Below are 26,519 nucleotides of genomic sequence, written 5' to 3' on the forward strand. Positions count from 1 at the left end.
TAATAACTTCACATAAAGCTCATTCTTCCAATTGACCAAATAACTCCCTAGGGCAGAAGCTACCCACATTTTTCTGCACAGTACAAGTGAACTGATACACGCTCCCATCATTAACAGTGATTCACAAAAAGGAGTAGGGAAGAGCGGAGTCTCTGGAAGATATGTGAAAAATTTTTTCTCGAAGACCTTCAAATTATTCTGATCCCCTTCTGACTTCCTTCCCAAACTCCTCCCATCTCCTAAGCCATTTTTTTTCATGGTTCTGGAAGTTGAACATAGAGAATGTCTCTGCCTGGGAAATAAGTTGGATTGAGAGAGACTCCATCCTTAATTTATGGAGTTGTTGAAACTCTCCTCAATAGTTTCTTCTCTAAAAGCTTTACAGTTTCATCCTCCAAGCAAGGTTACTCTACTTTCTGGGATGCCAGGGCATTTGCATTCACCCCTACTGTACCCTTAGCCACACTCTGTTATAATGATTGCTCAGATCTCTCTGCTCAACAGAGAGCTACTCAGAGATGTGCATGAAACCTTACACTGCTCCATCAACCCAGTAACAGCCTGGCACATAGTAGGATCTCAAATAATCACCACTGAATAAATTACTTGGGGAGCCTTGGGAACAATATATTAATAAAGAACACTACCCAGGAACTGTTTTCAGGACAAAAGAAATGATCTATGTAATAACACTGTAAGTTCTTTGGAAGAAAGATACTGTAAAACTGCAAGGCATTACTCTTCTTTATTGTATGGCAAATCACCACAGTGCTTTCCTTAAATGGTACTTACTGGCCTGGAAAGCTAATGTCCCTCATTAGGTGTCTGACTCCCAGAGAGTCACTTATGTAACTGGAAGCACTTGAGTGATTCTGTTGCATGAAGTCATTTTGTTTTAAAAAAGTGCTGCACACAAGAATTTTTATCTTACTTACTTCATTATTTGTAATCTTAGGGAAATGACTTTAAAAAAATATCTAATTTTGAAAGTCCTTCATATCATAGAAAAATGAGATTTAAAAAAAAAAGCTAAGTCTTATAAAAGAAAATGTTTAAAAAGGAGGGTGGGAGGGGGTTACTACCCCAATCATCCCTAATAAATTAGCCACAGGAAGTTTTGAGGCTCTCAAGTCCTGTTAGAACACATGATATTCATGAGAAGTTTACTTAAATATACATATCTTGACTTCCAAAAACATGCATTCTGGTTTAAAGAAGGGATTAGTAATTGCAAGATGAAGTGGACAAAGAAAGCCATACAACAGAGACATAAGATTCTAAATTTCACCTAGCATGATTTTTCACAAAGTATATAAAGTTGTCAGATTCAATAAAACAATTGATTTTATGTTCTACAGCTATTTAAGTTTCTTTATGGCCAAACTGAATGGAAATAGTAATTCATCTGTTGGCCTACAGATATGTTTTTTAAAAATCCTTTATAACTGTGTTGTGCAAAAATAAATAGCAAGTACACTTCCCTGCACTATTTGTGGAGGTTGAATACAAAAATATGTTCTTCAGACTGCCAAATGTAGTCACTGATTTCCATTAGTTAATAAAAAGATTTTAATGTCTATCTCCAATACTACTACCACCCTCAAAAAATAAAACTACTACATTTTCTATCTGTTAACCAGTTCACACACAAACACATTCATTTATCATTAACTGCATTTGTTCCAAACTATCTCTCAGGGTGTTAGGAATTCCAACTGCACATTTTGAGATGCTCAGAATTAATTACAAACATTTAAGCACTATACTGATGTATTATGAATTCCTTAAAGAGATACCTTAGCAGTGTCCCATGTTATCATGACATCCAAACAGATATTTTAAGCAAGAATTTATTGAGCAATTATCACATGTAATTGGACTACAAGTTGCCATAAGCAGCTGTAAAACATGATTTTTGCCTCAAGGAGTTTCCATTATTATATAACTTAGAGAAAGATATGTGGGCAGGGGGAATCAAAATGCTTAAACTTATTTGTCCTAGAAGGCGGCATCTTCTATTTTATGTTAACAGATTTACATTCAACCTCTCTACTAATGACACTATGAGTTTAATTTTTTCCCCTCTTTCAAATGATTTAGTGACTGCCATCTGAATACAATTCCAGTGATCTTTGGCATACAATCTTCTACACATAATGAGGCACACTACAGGGCATTGAGCATTGATACATGTTCGGGCCAAAGAACATGTGTCATATGTTTTGCTGGCTAAAGAGATCCTGCCTTCCAAGATCTCAATTTTCATATTTAACTGAATAAACATCATGGCACACCTACCATGTGCCCAATATATTATATTAAGTACTATAGATATAAAAACAAATGTTTCCCTGACTTCAAGAAAGCAAAGTCTTCAGAAGGCTTATATACTCATAGTCTACAGAAGTTTGCAAAAACCAAATTCCATGCATTTTTATAATCTTTTTAATCTCTTTCTCAGAGAATGGCCCCATCATCTACTCAGTCATCCCAGTGATCATTAGAGATTTATCCTTTTCTGAAGCCCAAATTTAAACAGAATGCAAGCCCTGTTGATTCCACCTACTAAATTCCTCTCAAACCAATTCCTACCACCACTGCCATAGCTCAGATCTGCTTCTCTCTCCACCTGGAATGCTGCAATAATTTCAGTACTTATCAGAATTGTTGTAGTAGGAGAGGAAAGAAACCTAACTCAATACAGCCTAAGCAAAGAAAAAAAAAATGTGGGGAAACGTAATTTTCCGAAAGGATGAAAATTTGAGTAGCCCACAAAATCAGAAGAATAATCTTGGGAACTCTTAGAGACCAGAAACCACTCAAAGCTAGAAGAGACAAGGAAGGATCCTTCCCTAGAACCTTCAGAGAGAGTATGGCCCTGCCAAAAATTTGATTCTGGGTTTTGCAGCCTCCAGAATGGGGGGAAAATAAATTTCTATTGTTAGAAGACACTCAGTTTGTGGGAGTTTATTTATGACAGCCCTAGGAAACTGAATCAATGGGCACTGGCAGACTTAGGTTCCCATTGTTTTTTAGGAACTCTGAAAGAAAGAAAGAACACTTCTGTCTTCCATATTAGTGTACTTAAAACCCTAGTCCCAGAATCTGATTGACCTAACTGGAGTCAGATGCCTATTCTCAAACAGATCAGAGTACCCAGAGGTGAGATGCCACGACGGACAAGGGATGCTCATGCCTAGGAAATGTATGCGTCTCTCTGACTGAAGAGAAGGGGCATAGGGCAGTAACTGGAAACTTCACCAAAAACACAGGAGTAAGAAAGGAGCAAATCTCAAACAAAAAGACCAAGATGCTGATGCCAAAACAATAGGGAAGGGAGACTGAGTAGACGACACACTTACACCAACCACGGTCCCTTATCGCTCTTTATCTCACCTTCTCCCCCCATTTACCCATCCTCCAAGTCAATGGTAGACTAGTATTCCTCAAAGGCATCTCTCACCATGTGGCCTCCCCAAAATCTTTTAGTAGCTGCCTTTAATTTTCAGAGTAATGCATATAACCATCTTGCCCCTGCCTCTCGAGTCACTTCCACCACTCGCCCCATCTCTGGCCAGCCCATACCTCTTAGAGTTCTCTCAGCATCCCAGGCACTTAAATAACCCCATTTCCTTGCTCCCCCTTGGGATGTTCTTCCTACTTTTTTCCACTTTATTAATTCCTACTCATCCTTTAAGATTATATACAAGTTTCAACAGGAATGTGCTTCTACACACATTACCTCACCTCTCTAGCTTCAGAGCCCTCATCTGCAATATGAGGTCATTATTAATTTGCAGGAGAAATTTCTTCAAACTTAGTATGCTTCCCTGGTGACTCTGAGTAAGCCTCTGCTTTCTTCTATGATGCCAATGTAGCTGAGAAAAACCATAGATATACATCAAATGAATGACTGTTGGCAAATTTGTCTAGCTAGTGATAAAATGCACCCTGACTTCTAACTACAGGAAACAAAGTGAAGGTTGCTGGAGGGGAAAGGGGTGGGGGGATGGGGTAACTGGGCGACAGGCATTAAGGAGAACACGTGATGACATGAGCACTGCATGTTATATGCAACTGATGAATCACTAAATTCTACCCCTGAAACAAATACTATGCTATATGTTAACTCACTTGAATTTAAATAAAATCTTAAAAGAAAGAAAAAAAACAAAGATGCCTTCTAAAAAATAGAATAAATAAATAAAATGCTCCCTAATTCTGAAACACCAGCTTAACCATAAGTTAGAGATTCAGAAGCGGAAATGGTTGTTACACAGATGAAAAATAATGTTGCCATAAATAATATAAAAGTAAATCAGTTATCAGTTCAAAAAAATAATGGAAAAAGGAAAAGAATATGCAATCTATCACTATTTTTGGAGAGTTAGTACAAAAGAGATGGGAGCCTCTTGTATCCATTGCCCTGGTTCTAGGATCAGGAAATATCATATCTGGAAATCATCATGAAATCCAGATCTGACTGGAAAGAATGGTACACTAACGAAGCCAGGGCCATTCCTTTACACCTCAGCATTAACTGTCATATCCAGAGCTGAATCGGACAAGGTCTGGACTCAGACTAGTTTAGTCCAAATCTATGCTCTACCATGACATATTTGGCCTCAAGGAACTTATTCAAATTCTGAATGTTTCTCACCTATAAAACTGGGATGATAATAGTACTCTCTTTCATTGGATCCATGTAAGGATTTAATGGTTTGAGATATACAAAGCACTCAGAGCAGTAATTAACATATTATAGTAAATGCTCCATTAAAGTTTTGGTTGTATTACCTCCAGCCTTTTAGCAGGACCATAAGGAAATAGATGAGAGCTTAGGCATGGCTGGGGAGGGGAGGTGATGGGGGGAGGTGCAGGGACAAAGAGCATGAGGCATAAGAAAAGTTGGTAAAACAGCTAATGGGAAAGAAGGGTACAGATGCTAAACCTGGGCTCTGGAGGCATCCTTGCTTTAACTGGGGCAGGTGTAAGCTGAATGGCGGAGGACTCAGTTATTTATTTGAAGCCAGTCATTTTTTTTTGCCATGCCTCCTCTCCAACTAGAAGCTCCTTTATCTGGGTCTAAAAGTAGGGTTCTCATCTTTAATTTTTTCCCTACTTCTTCATGCTTACTTCCAGCAGGCAGGGGAAATTTTTGATGATACAACTCATAGATCCTCTATTATCCAGCAGGTGAAGATTTTTCCTGCCCTGGTATGGTGATGTACCATGTTCCCCTGACACAAAATGATGTGAGGGCCTACTGAACACGTTGAAAGTTCCAAGATAACAGTTATAAAGAGAAAAACACACAAACTGATGAAAGGTAACATTTAATTTTTTTAAAGGATTTTATTTATTTGAGAAAAGTGGGATTGTGAGACAGAGAGAGAGCAGTAATGGATAGGGGCACAGGGAGAAGGAGAAGTAGGATCCCCTCTGACTGGGGAGCCCTATGCAGGGCTAAATCCCAGAACCCTGAGATCATGACCTGAGCCAAAGGCAGACACCTAACCAACTGAGCCATCCCAGTGCCCCCAAGAGATGACATTTTAATATCTATTATATTGGGTTCTTCAGAAAGAAAAAAAAAAAACAATAAAATGTATGTATGTGTGTGTGTGTGCGTGTGTGTGTATATCTTTCTGAGAGGGGGGAGAGAATGGGGGTAGATTTTAAGAAATGATCACATGATTGTTGGAGCTAGCAAACACAAACTCTGTAGAGTAAGCAGCAGGCTGGAAATTTGGAAAATACTTGTTGCTATTGCAGCTTGAGTTCAAAGGCAATCTGCTAACAGAATTCCCTCTTCCCCAGGGGAAGGTAGTCCTTTTTCTTGTATAGCCTTCAACTGATTGTGGGAGGCCCACCCACATTTTGGCAGATAATCTGCTTTATTCAAAACCTACTCATTTAAATATTATTCTTGGGGCACCTGGGTGGCTCAGTTGGTTAAGCAGTTGCCTTTGGCTCAGGTCATGATTCGAGGGTCCTGGGATGGAGCCCCATGTCAGGCTCCCTGCTCACTGCGGAGCCTGCTTCTCCCTCTCTCTCTCCTCCTCAACTTGTGTTTGCTCTCTCTCTCTAGTGCTCTTTCTCAAATTATAAAATCTTTTTAATAAATAAATAAATATTAATCTCATCTAAAACAATCTTCACAGCAACATCTATACCAGTGTTTGGCCAAGTATCTGGGTACTGTGGCCCTGCCAACCTGACACATATATTTAACCACCAGAATGACCAATTAATATTTTTCTTTCCCAATCCCAAGAAAATACCATCACTTTCACCAACCAGACACTAGTTAGGTGAGAGCTATCTCTATTTCTCTCTTCTACTCTCTCTCACTCAACTATAACAATAACTATTTCAACTATACATTTTTGTTTTCTTTGTATTCTTCCTTTGAAAAAATATGGCCCTCAGCCCCAAATCCTCTGAGTGCAATGTCACAAGGTTTCAAATTCCACATACTATGGAGAACCATCCCCAGATGGTTCTCAACATTGGTGTGGATTTCTCACTAAATTGTTTAAAAGCCAAATTATGAAGCCAAATAATGGCAATAGAATTTGAACATTATTGCTCTTAACTCATACTGAAGCTAATACATCATGATTGTAGATACAGACTTATACAATATGACATGCAAGAAGAATCAAATAATGAATTAGAAAAACTTAAAGTCACAGTTGAAATAATATTAATAGCATTGTAAGAAAGTCATTATATTTACTTTTCTATTACCTATAGAGTCTTGAATGCCAATACAAATATAAAAATCATCTTTACAGAAAATCAAACTGAGAATTTGCTCTAAAATCTTCCATATTTTCATAATATTGTTAGGATGTCAACCTAACAATAATTGCTGAGCCTCTACCAGGTGTCAGTGACTTCTCACTTTTGCCTGCATGTTGTACATATGCCCTTTTCAGAAAAACTTTTAATCATTTTAGGAAGCCAAGGAAGAAACTGTAGTTCATCACTCCTTGAAGTACATACACTATTAATTTATCCACCCATTCATTCAGCAAGTATTTACTCATGTCTCTATACTCTGTAAGGTCCTGGGATATACTGATGAATGACACATTCCACAACCTCTTGGAATCTATGGTGTACTAGGAAGAGAAAACCTTCTGCGGTTTACAGACCAACATCAAGAGAAAAACATTTAATTACAATTCCAGGTGCTTTTCTGGAAATATACAATATTATATTAGAGATAATCTAATAGTTAACATAAAATACATGTAAAATACTGGGGAGTCACAGACTACAGTGTCGTTAAGAATATGTGAGGGATGTTGGGATATTATAACTTGGATGTCTGTGCATATGAGGGAAAGAGCTAAGCCATGACACTGTCAGAGAGAACTTAGTGCACTGAACTTCAGCTCAAAGGGTCACAGATTCAGTGATAGATCTTTAGAAAAGATATGGCAAATCTCTAACTCTTCTCCTTTACCGTGATTTTTGGTTTCTGCTTTTTCCTTCCCTGTCTTTGAGAACCAGAAGCCAGAGCACTGTATCTGAATATAAGTAATTAGTTGCTATTTATTATTCTCTGTTAACTTGGAGGTAAATGTCTTCATTTCTCTATTATGACACTGAGAATGAGATATGCACCATATGCATCAACATTTCCAAGATGTACTGAAATCCTGAAAATAGGAGTGTGGAGTGAGTGTTACAATTTCTCACCAGAAAGTGACTTCCAAGGTCTCTCCTGGTCCTGAAATGCTATGATATGCTCCATTTGTTGTATATCCATCATAACCCAGGGGCGAAGGTCAAGGTTTCAAAAGCAGGAAGCACTGGTCTGGGTCAGACATTAAAATGGTGGGAAAAGAATGTGGTCTTAGCATCTTACATTAATGTCAGTAAAATTCAACATATGTCTTATAAATGCATAATAAAAATGAAAGGATATTAATTTTAAAACTCAAAAAAAAAAAAAAAAAAAAAAAAAGACGTGGGACAGGGGAAGGGAAGGGAAGACCCATCTGGGAAACAAAGAGTCAACCCTGACTTTCAAGGAACCATAAATTAGCAAGGAGAGAGGAACAAGTTATTTTTTTTTACTATGAAAGGAAGTTAAATTGCCACATTTCCTTCAAATCAAGAACAGATTTAAGCAGCCACAATTTGCCAGGATGAGTGGGCTATCTAAATTACCTAATTAGATGAGGGTCATTTGATCATAGTAACTGATATTGCTGTAATTCCACTTAATTCTCCAACCAAAACAAATCAATCCACAGAACCTTATGGTGGTCTTAATTGATTATAGCATTGCTTGCCTTTAACACTTTACTTATTTAGCACTTTCAAAATGTTACTAAATATTTTCTTCATTTTTAGGTCTATTTTTTTAAAGATTTATTTATTTATTTATTTATTTATTTATTTATTTATTTATCTATCTATCTATGGAAGAGATTGTGCAGGAAGAGGGGGAGTAGAGGGGGAAGGAGAAAGAATCTGAAGCATATTCCATGCTGAGCACAGAGCCCCACCCTAGGCTAGATCTCACTACTGTAAGATCATGACCTCAGGCGAAATCAGGAGTCTGAAGTTTAACTGAGCCACACAAGTGCCCCAGGTCTTTTCTTTTTTAACAAACAAATTCTCTAAACCAAACAATAAAAGAAAGAGGAGAAGGAGAAGAAGAATATCATTTAAAATGATATTTTAAATATCTATAAAAAAGATATTTTTTAAGGTCTGGATGTTCTAGATTAAATCAATAGAGACAGATTTGGAAAGAAAAAAAATATCTAACAAAACTCTGAGGCAGCAGCCCCTAACAATCCACAGAAACACTGCTCAAGTTAACAAATTCAGCAAAATTTTAGGGTATGTGATCAACAAACAAAAATCATCTGTGTTTCTAATACCCCATCAATGGACAATCTGAAGAAGAAATTAAGAGAACAATTCCATCTGGGGCACCTGGGTTGGGTCAGTGGTTGAGTGTCTGCTTTTGGCTCAGGTTGTGATCCCAGGGTTCTGGGATTTAGTCCCACATCAGGCTCCCTATAGGGAGCCTGCTTCTCCCACTACCTATGTCTCTGCCTCTCTCTGTGTATCTGTCATGAATAAATAAATTAAATCTAAAAAGAAAAAAGAAAACAATTCCATTTGTAAAATATAATGATTGAGATGATAAGATTGGGAGGTGGGCTGCTTGAGTTTCAAGGCCCAAATGCCACTAACTGACAGTGGCTGGAAGGGATACTCATGCAAATTACCTAATCAGTCAGAGACTCAATTGCCTCATCTGTAAAAACAAAAACAACCACCTGCTTCATAGGGTTCTTGTGAGAATAAATCAGTTAATTCATGTAAATTCTTTAAATAGTCGCTAAATACATAGTGAATACTCAATAAATATTAAAAATAAAAAGCACAAGGAAAGATAATCAGATAAAGCTGGATTTGTGTATTTGGGGGAAATTATTTCATTTTTGTTATTTGGTGGTGCTGCTTTTGACTCAAAGGCAGGAGACAGACAACAGTGAGACTATCAAAAGGACCTCAACATCAATGATCATGCAAAAACCACTATATTCTCAACAGGATGTTCTAAGGAGCAGCTAGACTTTTCAGAAACCCGCCTTTGTCTCAGCCATTTCCACATCTGACCATTCATCAAGTCCTGTGATTCTTCTTTTAAAATGGTTCTCCTGTCTCCCTTCCTACCTCCTCTCTCCTTTCACTACACGGGTTCAAGTTCTCATGGTCTTTCACAGAAATACCTTCCTTCCTCCAAACTCATAATCCTCAAATCTTCCCTCTACATATCCACAAGGGATATCTATTCTAACCTCACCATTTCCCTTCCAGATATGTCAAAGAATATTTTCCACAGCATACCAAGCCTGCTAAGCTAGATCCCTGTCTTTTGCTCCCATTTCCTCCGTTACACCACCAACCTGTCCAGAAATTGTGGTTTCCTTGAAAAAAGAACTTCCTAACAATCACTCTCTCCCTCTTTAGACCAAAATTAAAAAAAAAAAAAAAAAAAGTCATCCTGGAATAGCACTGTATGGTGACAGATGGTAGCTGCATTTGCAGTAAGCACAGCATGTGTAGCTGTTGAGTTACTATGTTGTACACCTGAAACTAATGTAACATGGGCTGTCACTTGTACTTCAATTAAAAAAAAAGTTTTAATCACTTTGATTCCTTTGTTCAGACAACTGATTTAAGTATTTAAAAGAATATGTCCTTAGACAAGTTCTGTGGGCTGCAAATAGAAACATCTTAAGCTTCTTTTGAGTATATCACTGCTGTGATTGCTTTGAATATAGTATTAAAGCCACTAGGTCACCCACCTGTATTTACAGTGGTACATCCCACACATGATACTTTTAAGCTTTATGGCCTTTGAAAAAAAGTCACTGAGATAGAATTATATTTTTCTTTTTAATTAAAAAAAGGTGGATAACATGAGAAAATTAGAGAAAACAGTTATCTCCATGCTTTTCTGGTGTTGAAAGCAAGAAATGTACATCAGAGTAAATATCAAATTTGCATTCTCTTTTGATCATTCCTACTATCCAATAAATAATTCCATTTCCTTCAGTTACTACTTGTCTTCTATTTAGCAAAGCTCCTCCAGAGAGTTGATTATACACAAAATTACTATCATTTAAGTAAGATGACCCATTCCTGCCATCCCTATTCCCAAATAACTCACAGTTTATAAGGGTAGAAAAGCAAACAGATAGCTTCAATACCATAAGACAAATGAATGAGACAAGTATATACAGAGTAAAATGAAAGCACAAAGGAGGCAGGGGTCGGGTGGGGCAGGCATTGAGCTAATTCCCCACAGAAGGTACAAGAAAGTTTTCCAGAGAAGCTGCTTTGTATGAGTCATGATGGAATCCACCAGATAGACCCAGTATTCCAAGAAAATGCTACAAATGCAAAAGCATATAGAGGAGCAAGAGTGGTTAGCTCCAGAGACTGCACAGTTTGTCATAGCTGGAGAGTGGGGTATTTGTAGGTGACAAGGCTAAACGGGTAGCCTAATATCCTATTACAGCCCATATTACACTTCTCTATAATCACTTGGTTCCTATGAGCATTTTCCATTAGATCATAAACATTATAGGGCCAGGGACAAGCATTGCTTCATTCTTCCCTGTATCTATCACTTCTGTATAAAGCATAATTAAAGTTCAAAAATAATTTTTGACTTTTAGGTGGCTTTGCTGACATTAATAATAACTTCAGCCAGCCTATCATACAACCAATAAAGGTTCACTGAACCATTCATATAGGAGATTGGCATGATCATATTTACGAATGATCACACTGACAGTGGTACCAAAAATGAAGATGAGGAAGGCTAGACTGGAAGCAAGAACAGACAATAAGCTATATCCAAACAAGTATTTTATTTCTGGTCAGAATAATTAACTCACCAAATATCACAGGTCTACAATGTCAAATAATTGGAATATTTTTATTTTTATTTTATTTTGAAAATGAGATTTTAACCTTAGTTTTTATTTTATTTTATAATTACAATGGAGAATTTAGAAGATGAAGAATCAAATCAAAATACTGGAGAAAAAACTTCCTGTGCCTTCATTTATGATTTCCCATAGACTTCCATGAATTTTCTTTTCAATATTTTTATAGTTTTTGAGTTAAGTTCTTAGGTCACTTTATTGCTTCTCACTGTGTGATCAAAATTCAGATCATTTTGTGTAAAGAGGTAAAGGCCCCTGTGATTGATAGGCTTCTACAACTCTTTTTAATTATTTAGAGCTTCATGAGGAAAAAAAAATTTCTATATTATAGCCATGCAAATAGACATAGACACCAATGGAACACAAAGTCCAAAAATAGGCCCAAATATGTACAACATCTCAAATCAGTGAGGGAAAGATAGCTTTTTAAAATATATGGTGCTATGAAAGGAGACAGTGGAGTAGGAGGATATCTGACTCACTTCATCCCACAGATACACCCAGATAACACCCACATCAGTGGAAATAACCCAAAAAACAACCCAAAAACTGGCAAAGGGGACTCTCCACAGCTAAATGTAGAGAAGAGCCACATCAAAGAGAGTAAGAAAGGCAGAGGTGCAGTTTAAAGCCAAACTGACCTGTAGGATTATCTGCAGGAAAAAAGCATGCCATGGATACAGAGGAGGAGACCCCAACCAGACATTTCTGGCACAAAGGACCCACAACAGGGAAGACAAATCTGCACAACATTTGGCTTTGAAAATCAGAGGGGGTTAACATCATGAGTCCTTATAATCAACAGGACTTAACACCTAGAACTTTAAAATAAGGAAGTCAGCACTAGCAGAGCTGGAGAGAGATAGGAAATGGAGGCCTCACCATTAAAGATAAAGCACAACAAACAGTGCCATAGAGATACAGCATAGAAGTAGCATATAAAAAAAAAATGGCGGGGGTATATCGGAGAGAGACCTCTTTACTAATCTCAAAGCATGTGCTACAGAGGCAAGACAAGGATCTTTGGGAAACTTCCCCCAAAACAAAATAAACAAACAACAACAAAAAAACAATGGGCACTATTTCCTTCCCCCCACCCAGCTTAAATACAAAAACACCTACAGAAATGGCATGAACACTGTCCACCTAGCTTGCTGACAGCACACCTCACCTCCATGCTCTTCTGTGAACCAGTGCCCTTCAACCCAACCTGAGCAGGAATTTTCCAGAGAAGTTCCAGGTCACCTCTCATAGCAGACCAGATCAGCACAAATCCTGCTAACACCATGCACCCCTGCCTCCATGCTGTCCTACAGACCCACTCCCTCCAACACGACCTTAGCAGGAGTCCATCCAAAGTAGCACCACAAGTCTAGCAATGTTCAAGCAGCCCTAACAGGGGTTAGAACCACCCCAAAGTGAATCCTGCCCCAGGGAGAATGGAAGATAACCACACATACCAGTCTGAAAGTGACCTCAGCAGTAGACTGGGGGAAGGCACCCAGTCTGACTATATGCCCTGCCCAGCAACAAAAGCTGCTCAGGAGACAACACAGGAAGAATACTCTGCAGTCCAGTTCAACTGCAGCTGGCAAATGCCTGGTCTGAACCAGCTCAAGCCCAAGACAGTCCCAGACTGGCCCATTAACAACACAGGGACCAAATCCGTCCCACACTGGGCAAAGAGAGCCATTACAGACAACTGGACTAAAGGCAAATATGGCTCAGCCACAAGAATAAGGCACAGGCAACACCCATAGGAGACACCTCTGAAGTGCTAGACTCTGGTGAACAGGGTACACTGAGCTGCAGGGCACTGCAGGACTCTTCTTCACAAAGCCACTACTTAAAGAGCAGGATACATAGCTAACTTTCCTACCACATAGACACAGAGAGTTAGACAAAATGAGGAGACAGAGGAATACGTACCAAATTAAAGGACAGGACAAAACAACAGCAAGAGACCTAAGCAAAAGAGATAAATAAGATGCCTCATAGAGAATTTTAAATCATGGTCATAAAGATACTCACTAGACATGAGAAAAGAGTGGAGGACTTAAGACCCTCAACAAAGAGACAGAAAACCTAAGTAAGAACCAATCAGAAATGAGGAAGTCAATAACTGAAATTAAAAATGCACTAAAGAGTGCCAACATTTTGGAGCCAGTGGAGGCCTGTTGGGAAAGGACTCCTAAAATGATGAGTATGTCTGGAAGGCTGTGGTCCAAGGCCATTTTTGCTGGCTATCTGTGGGGTCTCCAGAACCAGGTGAAACACAGCTCTTCTTAAAATTGAAGATGTTTATGCTTGAGATGAAACTGAATTCTATCTAGGCAAAAGATGTGTTTATGTGTACAAACCAAAGAAAAACACAGTGACTCCTGGTGCAAAACAAATAAAACCAGAGTAATCTGGGGGAAAGTAACTCATGCTCATGGAAACAGTGGCACAGTTCATGCCAAATTCCAAAGCAAATTTCCCACTAAAACCACTGGCCACAGCACCCATGTAATGCTATACCCCTCAAGAATTTAAGCTTACTGAAAAGTAGGGGAACCTAGTGGCTTAGTCAGCTAAGTGTCTGTTTCTTGGTTTTGGCGAGGTCATGATCTTAGGGTCATGGGATCAAGCCCCACAACAAGCTCTGCACTCCCTTTCCCCCTGTACCTCCCCCTACTCACACACTCTCTCTAAACAAATAAATAAAACTTAAAAAAATAAACTTACTGAAAAGTAAAGGTATAGATTTTTTTAAAAAGAATAAAGTGAATAAATACTAAAGGGAATGCAAAATAGACTAGAAAGCTAAGAACCAATCAGTGACCTGGAAAACAGTAATGGAAAGCAATCAAGCTGGAAAAAGGGAAGGAAGGGAGGAAGGAAGGAAGGAAGGAAGGAAGGAAGGAAGGAGAAAAAAAGAAAGAAAAAAAGAAAGAAAAGAAGAAGAAGAAGAAGAAGAAGAAGAAGAAGAAGAAGAAGAAGAAAAAGAAAGAAAGAAAGAAAAAGAAAGAAAGAAAGAAAGAAAGAAAGAAAGAAAAGAAAGAAAGAAAGAAGAAAGAAGAAAGGGAGGAAGGAAGAAAAGAGTAACTAAAAATGAGAATAAGAAAAAAATAAATTAATTAAAAATAAAAATAAATAAAAAATAAAAATAAGAATAGGGCAGCCCAGGTGACTCAGTGGTTTAGTGCTGCTTTCAGCCCACAGCCTGACCCTGGAGACCCGGGATCGAGTTCCACATTAGGCTCCCTGCATGGAGCCTGCTTCTCCCTCTGCCTGTGTCTCTGCCTCTCTCTCTTTCTGTGTATCTCTCATGAATGAATAAATAAAATCTTTTTTTAAAAATGAGAATAGATTAAGGGAACTCATAGACACCATCCAGTATAATAACTTTCACAACTCAGAGATCCCAGAAGGAAAAGAGAGAAAGAAGGGGGCAGAAAATTTATTTGAAGAAATAGCAGCTACTTTCTGAAGCTACCTTCCTGAATCTTGGGAAGGAAACAGTCATCCAGATTCAGGAGACACAGAGAGCCCTTAACAAAATCAACCCAAGGAGGTCCACACCAAGACAAATAATAGTTAAAATGAGAAAAAGCAGTGTTAAAGAGAGAATTCTAAAAGCAGCAAGAGAAAAGAAAATGGTTACGTACAAGGGAAACCTCATTTTTCAGCAGAAACTTTGCAAGCCAGAAGGGAGGTACATGACATACTCAAAGTGCTGAAAGAAAAAAATCTGAATCCAAGAATACTCCCTCCAGCAAGGCTTTCATTCTGAATAAAAGGAAAGATAAAGAGTTTCTCAGGCAAAAGAATTTATCACTACTAAACCAGTCTTACAAGAAATATTAAAGGAGACTCTGTGAGTGGAAAGAAACACCATAAGCACAGGTAAGAAAAGTAGGAAGCATAAAAGCAGTAAAATTGATTATATCTGTACAAATCAGTCAAGGGATTCACAAAATATAAGAATGTAAAGTATGACACCACATACATAAAATGTGGAGGGGAGTGGAGTAAAATTTTAGGGCTGTAAGGATAGGTTAAATTAAATGACCATCAACTTAATATAATTGACTGCAATATGCATGAGATGACATAAATAAACCTAACAGTAACCACAAATCAAACCACAAATCAAAACTGGTAATAAATATGCAAAAAAGTAAAGAAAAAGAATCCAAGTATATTATTAAAGAAAGACAGTAAACCATGAGAGAGCAAGAAAAGAAAGGAACAGGGGAAAACTGCTAAAACAACTGTAAAACAAGTAACAAAATTGTAATAAGAACATGCCTATCAATAATTATTTCAAATGTAATGAACTAAACACTCCAATCAAAAGACATAAGGTGATGGAATGGATTGAAGAAAAAAAAAAGACCCATGTATATACTACCTATAAAAGGCTCATTGCAGATCTAGACACATGCAGATTGAAAGTAAAAGGGTGAAAAATCATTTATCATACAAATAGAAGTGAAAAGAAAGCTGGAGTAGCAAGACTTACATAAAAAGACTTTAAAATAAAGACTGTAACAAGAGACAAACACAGACACACATAATCATAAAGGGATCAATCCAACAAAAAGATGTAAGAATTTTGCACCTAAAATCGTAGCACCCAAATACATAAAGCAGCTAATAACAAACATAAAGTAAATAATTAATAGTAATAATAGTAGAGGACTTAAACACCCCACTTTCATCAATGGATAGATTACCCAGACAGAAAATCAACAATGGCTTTGAATGACATATTACCAGAGAAATCTAACAGAGATATTCAGAATATTTCATCCCAAAATTGCAGGATACACATTCAAGTGCATATGGATCATATATTAGGCCACAAAATAAGTCTCAACAAGTTCAAAAACATTGAAGTCATCCTATGCATCTTTTCAAACCACAAAGCTAAGAAACTAGGAAACAATCACAAGGAAAAAAGTCTGGAAAGAACACAAACACATGGAAGTTAAAGAACATGCTACTAAACAATGAAGGAATAGGTCAACCAAGAAATCAAATGGGAAAATTAAAAACACATTGAGACAAATGAAAATAAAAACTAATGGTCCAAAGTCTTTTGGTGCAACAAAAGGTGTTCTAAGAGGGAAGTTTATAGCAATAAAGGCCTACCCCAAGAAGCAAGAAAAATCTCAAATAAACAACCTAATATTACACCTAAAATTGCTACCAAAAAAAAAAAAAAAAAAAAAAAGGAGTAAAACCCAAAACCAGTAGAAGGAAAAGAAGGAAATAATAAAAATTAGAGCAGAAATAAATGAAATAGAAACTAGAAAATAATAAAGACAATAGAATAGATCAATGAAACCAAGGGGCTTCTTCTGTGAAAAGATCAAGAAAATGACCTTTAACCAGACTCACCAAAAAAAAGAAGGAAAGAGGACTCAAAATCAGAAATGAAAGAGGAGACACAATAACCAACACCATAGAAATACAAAGGATTATATGAGAATATGATCAAAAATTACATGCTAACGTGGATAAATTCCTAGAAACATATAATCTCCCAACACTGAATCAGGAAGAAATAGAAAATTTGAATGAACACACTGATTACCAGCAATGAAATTAAATCAGTAATCAAAAAACTCCTAACAAACAAAAGTCCAGGACCAGATGGCTTCACAGATGACTTCCACCAAACATTCAAAGAAGAGTTGATATAGGGATCCCTGGGTGGCGCAGCGGTTTGGCGCCTGCCTTTGGCCCAGGGCGCGATCCTGGAGACCCAGGATCGAATCCCATGTCGGGCTCCCGGTGCATGGAGCCTGCTTCTCCCTCTGCCTGTGTCTCTGCCTCTCTCTCTCTCTGTGTGACTATCATAAATAAATAAAAAAAATTAAAAAAAAAAAGAGTTGATATATATTCTTCCCAAACAATTCCAATGAATAGAAGAGAAACAAAAGCTTCCAAGTTTATTCTGAGGCCAGCAATACTCTGATACCAAAACAGATGAGAACACTACAAAAAAAGAGAGAGAGAGAGAGAACTAAAGGCCAATATCAGTTATGAACAGAGACACAAAAATTTTCAACAAAATATTAGCAAACTGATTCCAACAATACATTAAAAAAAATCATTCACCATGATCATTTATTGCTGGGATGTAAGGGTGGTTCAATATTTGCAAGTCAATCAATGTGATAACATCACATAAACAAAAGAAATTAGAAAAACATGATCATTTCCATAGATGCAGAAAAACCATTTGGACAAAGTACAATGCCCATTCATGATAAAAAAAAAAAAAACCCTCAAGAAAGTATGTTTAGAAAGAATATTACTCAACATAATAAAAGTCATATATGAAAAAAAAAACACAGCTAACAGCATAGTCAACAGGGAAAAACAAGGAGCTTTTCACCTTTTCCCTTAATATCAGAAACAAGACAAGAAGGATATCTACTCTCATCACGTTTATTCAGCATATACTCTAAGTCCTAGCTGCAGCAATCAGACAACAGGAAGAAATAAAAGGCATCCAAATAGATAAAGAAGTTGTCAAACTTTCTCTATTTGCAGATGACATGGTACTATATAGAGAAAACCCTAAAGATTCCACCAAGAAAACTACTATAACTGATAAATGAATTCAGTAAAGTCACAGGATACAAAATCAATAAATAAAAATTCATTGCATTTCTATACACTAATAATAAAGTAGCAGAAAGAGAAATTTAAAAAACAACCCCATTTACAATCACATCAAAAGTAATAAAATACCTAGGAATAAACTTAACCAAGGAAGTGAGAGGCCTGTACTCTAAAAACTTTAAAACAATGGTGAAAGAAAATGATGATACAAACAAATAGAACAAAACTCCATGCTCATTAACTGGAAGAACAAACATGGTTAAAATGTCCATAGTGCCTGAAGCAATCTACAGATTTAATGCAATCTGTATCAAAATGCCAACAGCACTCTTTATAGAACTAGAACAAATAATCCCAAAATTTGTATGGGATTGCCAAAGCAATATTGCAAAAGAACAAAAAAAAGCTGGAGGTATCACAATCACAGACCTCAAGATACACTACAAAGCTGCAATAATCAAAAAAGTATGGTACTGGCACAAAAAAGGCACACAGATCTATGGAATAGAATAGAGAGCCTAGAAATAAGTGCACAATTACATGGTCAATTAATATTTGACAAATAAGGAAAGAATGGGAAAAAGTGGGAAAGAATGGGAAAAAGTCTCTTCAACAAATGATGTAAGGTAAAACTGGACAGCAACATACAAAAGAACACAACTGGATCACTTTTTTTTGTTGTTGTTGTTTTGGTTTTTTTGGATCACTTTCTTACACAAAAATAAACTCAAGATCGATTAAAGACCTAAATGTGAGACCTGAAGCCATAAAAATCCTAGAAAAGAGCATGGGCAGTAATTCCTCTGACATCGGCCACAGCAATATTTTTCTAGATATGTCTCCTGAGGCAAGAGAAACAAAAGCAAAAATAAACTGTTGGGACTACATCAAAATAATCTACACAGTGAAGGAAACAATCAATACAACTAAAAGGCAACCTACTGACTGGGAGAAGATATTTGCAAATGATTTGTCTGGTCAGGGTCCAAAACACATAAAGAACTTACACAACACCCAAAAAACAAATACTCCAATTAAAAATGGGCAGAAGACATGAATAGACATTTATCTAAGGAAGACATATAGATGGCCAACAAACACATGAAAAGATATTCAACATCACTCATCATCAGGGAAATGACAGGTGTAACCTCAACCAGGTATCAATGTCACACCTGTCAGAATGGCTAAAATCAAAAAATTCAAACAAGTGTTGGCAAGGACATGGAGAAAAAGGAAGCCTCATACACTGTTGGTGGGAATGCAAACTGGTATAGCCATGGTGGACAACAGTATGGAGTTTCCTTAAAAAGTTAAAAATGAAACTACCCTACAAATCCAGTAATTGCACACCTAGGTATTTAACCCAAAAATATAAGAACACTAATTCAGGGGGATCCCTGGGTGGCTCAGCAATTCAGTACCTGCCTTCCACCCAGGGCATGATCCTGGAGTCCTAGGATCGAGTCCCGCATCAGGCTCCCTGCATGAAGCCTGCTTCTCCCTCTGCCTGTGTCTCTGCCTCTCTCTCTCTCTCTCTGTGACTATCATAAATAAATAAAGAAAACTTAAAAAAATAAATAAATAAATAAATAAATAAATAAATAAATAAAAATAAAAAATCTTAAAAAAAAAACCAACACTAATTCAAAGGGATGCATGTGCTCCCATGTTTACTGCAGCATCATTTACAATAGCTAAATTATGGAAGCAGCCCAAGTGTCCATTGATAGATGAATGGGTAAAGAAGAGGTGGTAGATGTATATATATATTATTCAGCCATATAAAAGAATAAAATCTTGCCATTTGCAGTAACTTGGATGGATCTAGAGAATAATGCTAAGTGAAATAAGTCAGAGAAAGACAAATGCCATATGATTTCACTCATATGTGGAATTTAAGAAAAAAAATGAGCAAAGAAAAAAAGACAAACTAAAAACAGACTCTTAACTTTAGAGAATAAACAGATGGTACCAGAGGGGAGATGAGTCGGGGTGGGTGAAATAGGTAAAGAGAATTAAGAGTATACTCACCGGGATGAGCACTGTGTAATGTAGAAATTATTGAATCACTATATTGTACCCCTGAAACATATATATATACTGTATGTTAATTATACTGGAATTATAATTTTTAAAAATATGAAAAACAAGTAATAATAAAATGCATAATGCTGTGACAATGAATCACATTCTGGATATTTGATCCAAGACAATCAGAAATTTAAATATAAAAAAATGAAACTGTAAAATTGCTGGAAGAAAACACTGACTACTTCCTCTATAACTTTGGACAGAGGAAGACCTTTCTGACCTGTGATCGAAGTCCAAAAGTCATTTAAAAAAAAAGACTGACAAATTTATTACATAAATTTTTTAAAATTTCTATTAGATACTTTAAACAAAGCCAAAAAATAAGTAACAAACTGGCCAAAAAAATTATGACTCATACGATAATCAAAAGCCTAATTTCCCTTAATATGTAAAAAAAAAAAAAAAAAAAACCCACCTAGGGATTGAGGGAAAAGAGACCAACACCCTTTAACCTGTCCAAAATACCTGATATCACTTACAATAAATGAAATTCAAATAAAATTAAACTACAATATGACATTTCTCAGAAGCCTAGCATTTGATAACATATGCTGCTGTCAAAACTGAGGGCAAAGAGGCACCTCCTACTTTGCTGACCAACATGCATGTGCCCTGTGGAGAGCCATTTGGCCATAACTAAAACTTCCAAATGCATTCTCCCTCCTCCACCTAGCAATTGCAATTCTAGGAACTTATCCAAGGTAAACTTCCCATGTGCTAGTTGACACACATACAAGGTTATTCACTATAGCATTATTTGTAGCAGAAAAAAAAAAGGAAAAATAAGCCAAGTGTGTATCTATATAAAATCAGTTATGTACATTAATATGCCCACTTATCTCTAGATACTGATATAGAAAGATGCCTATGATATATTGTTATGGAAGAAGAAGGAGGATGAAGGGAGAGTTAGGGGAGGGGTGGAGGAGGAAGAGGAAGAAGAAAGTTGTGTAAGAAAGGGATAAATAAGAAATATATATATTTATCTTTGCTTGTATATTTCAAAGATATGAAACTAATAAAAGAAGATGAGGCAAATGTGTAAAAATGAAGTGATCAAAAACAGGCAAGAGTGATACTTCTTCATGTTACCCCTTAAATACTACTGTTTTATTTTTTTGAACCATACAAAAATAACAAAAAGTTTTAAGCCTAAAGTGCCAACAGATGAATGAAGTCATTGCCAGATTTTAAAAACTAAAAAGAATTGAGAGCTCTTAAAAATAATGTCATAGATATCAAGGATCCCTTGGTAGATTTTGTGTATCATACTCTTTTATGATTTCTCCCTATGATGTAACTGTTTCCACAACAGAACTTTCCCTGCCAGTATCCTCCACACCATTTCCCCCAGCCTGAACTAAGACTGATCAATAGGCTCAGGAGCCTTTACCACAGGCAGAGAAGGAACTTGAAAGTTGACATCAGCTTGTTGTTTTCACGCCTAACAATTCATCCACACACAACTGTGTAGTATTTTCCCTTTAAAAGTATAGACATTATAATTATTTATATTCTATCTATACAACAACAATATGCTCTATACAAGGACAAAAAAGAACCAGATGAAATAGGTCTGTACAAACAACATCGGGAAAATAGAGAATGGAGTTATAACTGTTTCAAGAAAGATACATAAAATCAATTTCAACAAGATGAAAGTGTCAAAACTGGCAACTGAAGCCAACATGCTTTACCCATAAAAGAGATGGTGAATGCTCTCTCCCTTGGGGAAACCTTCCCCGCCAAACCACCCCAACTGATGGCAACAGATACACCAAATCTGCCAGCACTGAGAAATGAAAGACAAACAGAGGAGACATTCAAAAGCAATCAAGCATTTGGGAAAAATAAGAAGGAATGAATGAGTTGGTTCTGACCAAATTTAAAATGCTAAAGTAAAAAAAAAAAAAAAATGCTAAAGTAAGGAGACAAATTTGGAAATAAAGTTGTGGAAAACATCACATACTAGAAAGGTTATACCGAGGGCATCTTAAGATATAGAGTATTTTCTCAAAATTCTTATCCAGACCACAAAACAACAATACCATATTCGCAACTCGGTGGAGCTGTTTTATTAAAAATATCCATCCCCATTTTATAGCAGGGAAACTGTGGCTTAGAAAAGTAACGTAGATTTTGGGAGCCTATGCTCTTGCCCTCCCAAGGCATCAAAAAGGGACAGCAGACAACCAACAAGGACAAAAAAACATAATCACAGTTTCAAAAACAAACCAAAATTAGCAATGTGAGGGCCATTTTTCCAGTGAACGATATTTCCCCGTATCACAGGAGCACATGTGGGTTCTCACTCTTTTGCATAAGAGGAGAAATAAAAAGAGCAGCAACAAAAAACTAGTACATCTCAATGTCTTCCTAAATGCCAAGTTCTTTGCCTGCACTATTTCATTCTCTCCTTGCAACGTGTAAGGTCAGTACCATTATCATCCCATTTAAAGATAAGGAAATGAGAACTTGGAAAAGTTAGGCAACTTACCACTTCACTCAACCACCAAGTGGCAAAGCCAAAATTCAGACATGAGCCTGAACCCATGCCTATCTCAGAGGCCATAAAACCTGAGAGGTTAGGCTCTGGGGAGAGATTGCCTGAACATGAATCCTGGCACTAACACCTCTGAGCAGGGCCACTGTGGGTTAATTACTAAACTATCTTGCCCTTGTGCCTCGTCTAACTCATCTGCAACATTGAGAGCTATACTGGTTCTTAGGGTTCTTCTAAGAATGAAATGAGTTAAATGAATAAAGCACTTAAAAGTATGCCCACACACGGTATCCTATATGATCACAAATGTTAGCTAGTATGAAGAGGATTGCTATTGGTACTTTAGCACTCTCAACTCTTTCAGCACTGCAAAATAATGAGTGTTTATGAGATTTCCCTTATCCATTAGGAAGTTTAATTTATCTTCAATAAGCCTAACAAAAAAGAAAGGTTGCCACATATTTTAGAAAATTTTCTCCTAAAAACATTTATGGGATTAATGGAATCTCCCTTAACTATCCCAAAAAGTCATTATAAGGAACAATGAGGTTAGATAAACAAGTCACCATTGTTTGTGAGAACATTATTTGACTCGCAATAGTGAGAGCCACGTACCAATATTTGATTGCATTTCCTTTGTATTTTTGATCACCAAAGGATTTGCAATTAATATTAATTCTTTTTATAAGGAAAACCAAAACATTTTATCAAGCAGACCCAAGCAACCAAATTCTTTAGAGCTTACCTTTGCTCTTTGCTAATTCCCCCCCCCCTTGTTAATCTGAGAAGTACAATACCATAGTAGTTCAAGATTTCATCCAAACTGAGTTTAGATGCAGAAAAAAATTGTTGTCCCTCTAGTTCCAGTCTATATGTATGATTTACAAAGCATAGGTTACTACCTTACATAAATTCTAGACAAAAGAAAAAATACTCACCTTGGGGATAATGACAATATTTTTGGAGAAATATCCCATCACACGATTATGTAAACATTCAAGCAAAATGTTTTCTCTAAACTTAGAGACACACTGGAAATAAGTAGATTTTACTGAATTCTAAACTGGTTTAATTTCCCAGCTGGACTATTTCTTTATGTTTGCATAGATTGATGTTTTTTAATTAACTGACTTTGGACAGCACTTGCATTCTCTGTGCATAAAAATATTTTCTTATTTCCTGTTCACTTTGTGTTAGACACACTTGTCTGTTTCACCACATTGGAAAATTAAGTTGGAAGAGATATTTTCAGAGATATGTAGAGACCACAACAAAATGAGGGAGGGAGGAATCCCTCCGATTGCCATTGAATGAGGAAGAAATGTGAATCTGCTACAGATACACTCCCACAGAAGAAAAAATTAGGAAGCCTATTATTTGCCCATTTTTGGCTGAACTTCTAGGAGGAATGAAACACAATTTTTTAAATGACTCAGTAGGAGAAAGGCAAAGGAAACTATTTAAGTCTATAATATCTTATTAATCTCTTGTGACAAGAATGCCTTTGCACTAACAGGGGAAGAGGACACGTGAGAAAGGTGTATGTGAGCCAGGGGTATATGTCACCAATGGAACAAGGAAGGTTTTTCAGTGTCGCACGTATTATCCTGTGTTCTATTTTAGGTGGCTTACCCATTCTGTCTCTTCTGCTAGTCCCCTTCCTTGCAGTGAGAGGACAAGTGCAGATGGTGGACTTGAGAGGCTGCAGAATGGGTGAGATATCTAAAATAGATCATAAGGTAATATGTGCCACAACGAAAGGTTTCCTCATTCAGTTGGCCATCTACATCATCATGAGGAACGGTGCTGACATATGGCTATGGGGAAAAAAATGGAAAAGATAAATAAAAACAGAAACTAAACATTTTATAACATGCTACAGGACTAAAAATCTGCACAAAATAATATGAAAAATGTTGTGTTCAAGGGTAATACTATCTACCTGCTATGTCTACCTACCCTGTGCCTTGCTCTGTGCCAGGTAAGCTGCATAATGTCCTTCGGGACTTTCACAAGTACATAGTTGATTTCCTGAAGACATTTTTCAGCTGCCAGATTCCTGAACAGTTAGGTCCCAGGCAGAGCCTTAAATCTTTCATATGTATTGTCCAATTTAACTCCCACAATAATTTTATGAGATAAGTATCATGATTGTAGATATTATTACCTCTTTTATGCATGAGGAACCTGAGGCCTGGAGCTATTATGTGCTGTCCAACTATATAAATTATCAAATGGGAGAATAATGGCAGAATATGAAAAGCACTGGAATTAGTAGGTTGGGATTAGATAATAATCTAATCTAAAAGAACTAAAAAGAAATATGCAAAGATGGCCCGTCTCTCTAGTAATCAAGGAAGTACTTGTACAATAGTAAAATAACATTTAGGCCATCAGATTTTTAAAAAGAGGCACCTGGGTGGCTCAGTGGTTGAGCATCTGCCTTCGGTTCAGGGCATGATCCTGGGGTCCTAGGATCGAGTCCCACATCAGGCTCCCATGAGGACCCTGCTTCTCCCTCTGCCTGTGTCTCTGCCTCTCTCCCTGTGTCTCTCATGAAAAAAATAAGAAAGTCTTTTTTAAAAAGATTTTAAAAAAAGAAAAAGATAGGTACCATCCACTATTTGCTAACATGCAAGGAAATAAGCATTTTCTTGTAACATCAATAGGCGTGTAGATTTACTCAACCATTCAGAAGGACAAGTTGACACAATGCACATGCCCTTCAGCCTAGAAATCCTAATTGACATGTAGAAAAATATTACCAACACTTTAGTCCAAACCACCATCATTTGGCCTATTGCAGTGTATTCTATGTTAGTCAGCTTTGCTGCAATAACAAACCACCCAATATCTTCAGAGTATATGGTAACATACACATATTTCCCACCATGTGATTATGCAAGGGTTGAAAGTTTGCTAGAGACTGTGGCTCTTCTTCACATGTCTTTTCATTCTAGGATCCAGTCTGAATCTCTCAAGGCAGTAAAAAAATATTAGAAGGCTGAGAAGACCCATGCAATCTGATTTAAGGACTTTAATATGTCATGTCTACACACATTCCAGTGAACCAAAGCCAGCTACATGGTCCAGGCTTGATAACCAGGTAGATGGGCAACAGTGGGGAAGGGAGACACAGGGATATTCCTATAGGGTGGCACAACATACCAAATGGCAAGAAAGTACAAATGTAATTCTTGTTCAGGGAAAAAAGGAAGTAATTGACTATGAATAACCATAGACTCACTCTCCTAACTGGTCCTCCATACTGCAGCCAGAGTGATCCAATTAAAACAGAAGTCTGATCTTGTAATTCTTCTACTCAAAACATTCCAACAGCTACACATCCCACTCAGAGTAAAAACCAGTCTTCACCATGGCCTAGAAGATGGCCTGGATGTTTTGATTTCCCTCCTGTAGCCATTACCTTTGTGATCACTCCCTCATGAAAACTCTTCTTTAGCCACACTTGCTTCCCACCTACCTCAGGGCCTTTGCACATACTAAGCTACCTTACCTAAAGCACTCCACATTCAGATATGCCTGGGCCTATCTCCTCTGCTTCTTTTAGGCTTCATTCAAATGGCAACTTAAGAGTAGATATTGGTGGTTACATTAACCTATACATGTAATAAAACTGCGCAGAACTGCACATACACACACAAATGAGTACATGTAAAAACTGGGAGAATTTGAATGAGGTCTACAGCCTACACAATTACCAGTTTCATCATTTTGATATGATACTATACTCATGCAAGATATTACCATGGGGAAATTTGGATAAAGTGTTATTTGTACTA

The 26,519-nt window shown here is 37.0% G+C and overlaps 1 long non-coding RNA gene across 3 annotated transcripts in view; it reads right to left on the reverse strand.

The window, feature by feature from the left end:
• The window catches only part of LOC112917240 (uncharacterized), a 442,839-nt gene that overhangs the window by 330,073 nt on the left and 86,247 nt on the right, over window positions 1-26,519 (reverse strand). Inside the window, exons 4-5 of one of the 3 annotated variants that reach the window (XR_012002934.1) lie at window positions 20,154-20,204; window positions 7,714-7,831 (exon numbers count right to left, since the gene is read on the reverse strand). The exons of the other annotated variants lie outside the window; for them this stretch is intronic. This is a non-coding gene — a long non-coding RNA (uncharacterized lncRNA). The remainder of the gene's footprint in view (window positions 1-7,713; window positions 7,832-20,153; window positions 20,205-26,519) is intronic. 3 annotated transcript variants of the gene reach the window in all.

Source organism: Vulpes vulpes, chromosome 8 (assembly GCF_048418805.1).
Source record: "Vulpes vulpes isolate BD-2025 chromosome 8, VulVul3, whole genome shotgun sequence".
Classification (NCBI taxonomy): domain Eukaryota; kingdom Metazoa; phylum Chordata; class Mammalia; order Carnivora; family Canidae; genus Vulpes; species Vulpes vulpes.